The sequence below is a fragment of the Arachis hypogaea genome, chromosome 19 (genome assembly GCF_003086295.3).
Source record: "Arachis hypogaea cultivar Tifrunner chromosome 19, arahy.Tifrunner.gnm2.J5K5, whole genome shotgun sequence".
Taxonomy (NCBI): domain Eukaryota; kingdom Viridiplantae; phylum Streptophyta; class Magnoliopsida; order Fabales; family Fabaceae; genus Arachis; species Arachis hypogaea.
In genome coordinates, this window is record NC_092054.1 from 35,494,052 (window position 1) to 35,499,443 (window position 5,392).

Genomic DNA, 5,392 nt, shown 5'->3' on the forward strand with positions numbered 1-5,392 from the left:
CTCTGAGAAATCATATTGACTTGCTGAGTCAATATTTTATTCTGAGCCAATATGGCATTCAGAGTATCAACCTCAAGAACTCCCTTCTTCATAGGCGTCTCATTACTCACAGGATTCCTTTCAGAAGTGTACATGAACTGGTTATTAGCAACCATGTCAATGAGTTCTTGAGCTTCTGCAGGCGTTTTCTTTAGGTGAATGGATCCACCTGCAGAAGTGTCCAGTGACATCTTTGATAGCTCAGATAAACCATCATAGAATATATCCAGGATGGTCCATTCTGAAAGCATGTCAGAAGGACACTTTTTGGTCAACTGTTTGTATCTTTCCCAAGCTTCATAGAGAGATTCACCTTCTTTCTGTCTGAAGGTTTGAACATCAGCTCTAAGCTTGCTCAGCTTTTGAGGAGGAAAGTACTTGGCTAAGAAAGCCGTGACCAGCTTATCCCAAGAGTTCAGGCTGTCTTTAGGTTGAGAATCCAACCATAATCTAGCTATGTCTCTTACAGCAAAAGGGAAAAGCATGAGCCTGTAGACTTCAGGATCTACTCCATTAGTCTTAACAGTATCACATATCTGCAAGAATTCAGTTAAGAACTGAAAAGGATCTTCAGATGGAAGTCCATGAAACTTGCAGTTCTGCTGCATCAGAGAAACTAATTGAGGTTTCAGCTCAAAGTTGTTTGCTCCAATGGCAGGAATGGAGATGCTTCTTCCATGTAAATTGGAATTAGGTGCAGTAAAGTCACCAAGCATCTTCCTTACATTATTATTATTTTCGGCTTCCATCTCCTCTTCCTGTTCGAAAATTTCTGAAAGGTTATCTCTGGATTGTTGTATTTTAGCTTCTCTTAATTTTCTCTTCAGAGTCCTTTCAGGTTCTGGATCTGCTTCCACAAGAGTGTTCTTATCCTTGCTCCTGCTCATATGACAAAGAAGAAGGCACAAAATAATAATAATAATAATAGAGATCCTTTATACCACAGTATAGGGATCCCTGTGTGAGTAGAAGAAGAGGGGGAGATAAAGAATGTAATATAATGGAAGAAACACAACTGTGAGGAGGCTAGAGATGTGAGATGAGATGTTAGGATATGAATGAATAAATAGAATAAGATGGGGGAGGGAAAATTTTCGAAAATTATTTTAAAAAAGAGTTAGTGATTTTTGAAAATAGTTTTTGAAAAATGTTTAGTATTTTTTTCGAAAATTTTTTAAATAAAAATAAAAATAATTAGTTAATTAAAAAGAAATTTTTGAAAAAGAGGGAAGATATTTTCGAAAATTAGAGAGAGAGAGTTAGTTAGGTAGTTTTGAAAAAGTTAAGAAACAAACAAAAAGTTAGTTAGTTAGTTGAAACAAATTTTGAAAAGATAAGAAGTTAGGAAGTTAGAAAAGATATTTTGAAATCAATTTTTTGAAAAAGATAAGATGAGAAGATATTTTTGAAAAGATATGATAGAAATTAGTTTTTGAAAAAGAATTGATTTTTAAAATCACAATTAATGACTTGATTCACAAGAAATCACAAGATATGATTCTAGAACTTAAAGTTTGAATCTTTCTTAACAAGTAAGTAACAAACTTGAAATTTTTGAATCAAAACATTAATTGATTAGTTATTTTCGAAAATTTTATATAAAAATAAGAAAAATATTTTTGAAAAAGATTTTTGGAATTTTCGAAAATAACTAAGAATTTTGAAAAAGATTTGATTTTTGAAAAAGATTTTGAAAAAGATAAGATTTTCAAATTGAAAATTTGATTTGACTCATAAGAAACAATTTGATTTTAAAATTTTTTGAAAAAGTCAATCCAAATTTTCGAATTTGATGAGAGAAAAAGGGAAAGATATTTTTTTGATTTTTGAATTTTTGTGATGAGAGAGAAAAACACAAAAAAAATGCAATGCATGAAATTTTTAGATCAAAACATGTGATGCATGCAAGAATGCTATGAATGTCAAGATGAACACCAAGAACACTTTGAATGTCATGATGAACATCAAGAACATATTTTTGAAAAATTTTTAATGCAAAGAAAACATGCAAGACACCAAACTTAGAATTCTTTAATGCTTAGGCACTAAGAATTCAAGAATGCATATGATAAACATGAAAAGACACAAAACAAAAAATCATCAAGATCAAACAAGAAGACTTACCAAGAACAACTTGAAGATCATGAAGAACACTATGAATGCATGATATTTTCGAAAAAAAATGCAAGATGCATATGCAAGTGACACCAAACTTATAATGTGACTCAAGACTCAAACAAGAAACACAAAATATTTTTGATTTTTATGATTTTCTAATTTTTTTTTGGATTTTTTTCGAAAATTATATGAAAAAGAAAAATAAGGATTCCAAAATTTTTAACATGAATTCCAGGAATCTTGCCATGTTAGTCTAAAGCTTCAGTCCAGGAATTAGACATGGCTCACTAGCCAGCCAAGCCTTCAATGAAAGCTCCGGTCCAAAACACTAGACATGGCCAATGGCCAGCCAAGCTTCAGCAGATATGGATACTTTTCATGTATAGAGCAACTAAGTGTGTGAGAATCTCTTCATTTGGGATGGTAAGTTGAAACCCCAGTCCAAAAGATTAGACATGGCTTACAGCCAGCCAGGATTCAACAAATCATCATGAAACACTAGAATTCATTCTTAAAAATTCTGAAAAAATTTATTTTTGAAAACATTTTTAATTTTTTCGAAAACAGATGAGAAAAGTTTTGAAAAATTTTTTTGAAAAATTTTTGAAAAGAAAACGAAAAGAAAGTTACCCAATCTGAGCAACAAGATGAGCCGTCAGTTGTCCAAACTCGAACAATCCCCGGCAACGGCGCCAAAAACTTGATGCACGAAATTGTGATCTCCAGGCTCGAACAAATCCTGGTAATGACTCCAAAGCTTGGTGCTCTGATCTTAATTCATAATTGTCACAACTTCGATACAACTAACCAGCAAGTGCACTGGGTCGTCCAAGTAATACCTTACGTGAGTAAGGGTCGAATCCCACGGAGATTGTTGGTATGAAGCAAGCTATGGTCACCTTGTAAATCTCAGTCAGGCAGAGATAAAGTGATAATGGTGTTTTCGAATATTATATAATAAAATAGGGATAGAGATACTTATGTAAATCATTGGTAGGAATTTCAGATAAGCGAATGGAGATGCTTTTCGTTCCTCTGAACCTCTGCTTTCCTGCTGTCTTCATCCAATCAGTCTTACTCCTTTCCATGGCTGGCTTTATGTGATACATCACCACTGTCAACGGCTACTTTCGGTCATCTCACGGGAAAATGATCCAATGCCCTGTCACGGCACGACTAATCGTCTGGAGGCATCACCCTTGTCAATGGCTTCATCTTATCCTCTCAGTGAATAATATGCTCACGCACCCTGTCACGGCACGGCTATTCATCTGTCGGTTCTCGATCATGCTGGAATAGGATTTACTATCCTTTTGCGTCTGTCACTAACGCCCTGCAATCGCGAGTTCGGAGCTCGTCACAGTCATTCAATCATTGAATCCTACTCAGAATACCACAGACAAGGTTTAGACCTTCCGGATTCTCTTGAATGCCGCCATCATTCTAGCTTACGCCACGAAGATTCTGGTTAGGAGATCTAAGAGATACTCATTCTAGCTTATTTCATGTAGAACAGAAGTGTTTGTCAGGCACGCGTTCATAGGGGAGAATGGTGATGAGCGTCACACATAATCATCACCTTCATCACGTTCTTGGGTGCGAATGGATATCTTAGAAGAGAAATAAGAAGAATTGAATAGAAAACAGTAGTACTTTGCATTAATCTTTGAGGAACAGCAGAGCTCCACACCTTAATCTATGGAGTGTAGAAACTCTACCGTTGAAAATACATAAGTGAAGGTCCAGGCATGGCCGAGATGGCCAGCCCCCTAAAGCGTGATCAAAGGATCATAAGGTAATCCAAAGATGTCTAATACAATAGTAAAGGGTCCTATTTATAATAAACTAGCTACTAGGGTTTACATGAGTAAGTATTTGATGTATAAATCCACTTCCGGGGCCCACTTGGTGTGTGTTTGGGCTGAGCTTAAGTGTTGCACGTGCAGAGGCCAATTGTGGAGTTGAACGCCAGTTTTTGTGCCAGTTTGGGCGTTCAACTCTGGTTTTGGATCCTTTTCTGGCGCTGGACGCCAGATTTGGGTAGAAAGCTGGCGTTGAACGCCAGTTTACGTCGTCAATTCTTGGCCAAAGTATGAACTATTATATATTTCTGGAAAGCCCTGGATGTCTACGTTCCAACGCAATTGGAAGCATGCCATTTCGAGTTCTGTAGCTCCAGAAAATCCACTTTGAGTGCAGGGAGGTCAGAATCCAACAGCATCAGCAGTCCTTTTTCAACCTCTGAATCTGATTTCTGCTCAAGTCCCTCAATTTCAGCCGGAAAATACCTGAAATCATAGAAAAACACACAAACTCATAGTAAAGTCCAGAAATATGAATTTAACATAAAAACTAATGAAAACATCCCTAAAAGTAACTAGATCCTACTAAAAACATACTAAAAACAATGTCAAAAAGCGTATAAATTATCCGCTCATCAACCACAGAAAAAGAATTACTTGCAGTGGTTTACGCCATTGACAAGTTCAGATCATACTTAGTAGGATCAAAAGTGATTGTGTATACTGACCATGCTGCTCTTAAATATCTACTCACAAAGCAGGATTCAAAACCCAGGCTCATCAGATGGGTGTTGCTTCTGCAAGAGTTTGATATAGAAATAAGAGACAGAAAAGGAACAGAGAACCAAGTGGCTGATCATCTGTCCCAGATAGAGCCAATAGAAGGGACGTCCCTCCCCTCTCTTGAGATCTCTGAGACTTTTCCGGATGAGCATTTATTTGCGATTCAGGAAACACCATGGTTTGCCGATATTGCAAACTATAAAGCTGCAAGGTTCATACCCAAAGAGTACAATAGGCAACAAAAGAAAAAATTAATCACTGATGCAAAGTACTACTTGTGGGATGAACCCTATCTCTTTAAGAGATGTGCAGACGGAATAATCCGTAGGTGTGTTCCTAGAGAAGAAGCATAGAGGATCCTATGGCATTGCCATGGATCTCAATATGGAGGCCATTTTGGAGGTGAGCGAACAGCCACCAAGGTCCTCCAATGTGGCTTCTATTGGCCCACACTCTATAGAGATTCCCGAGAGTTTATACGTAACTGTGACAGTTGCCAAAGAGCTGGTAATCTGCCTCATGGTTACGCCATGCCTCAACAAGGAATTTTGGAGATTGAGTTGTTTGACGTATGGGGAATTGACTTCATGGGAGCTTTCCCACCATCATTCTCAAACACTTATATTCTGGTGGCAGTTGACTATGTATCA

General features: G+C 36.9%; 1 non-coding gene across 1 annotated transcript; it reads left to right on the forward strand.

Annotated features, from left to right (window-relative positions):
* Nucleotides 1–284: 284 nt before the first annotated feature.
* On the forward strand, nt 285–392 carry LOC112781629 (small nucleolar RNA R71). The gene has a single exon (XR_003192394.1). It is a non-coding gene; the product is annotated as a small nucleolar RNA R71 (small nucleolar RNA).
* The last annotated feature ends 5,000 nt before the right edge of the window (nt 393–5,392 follow it).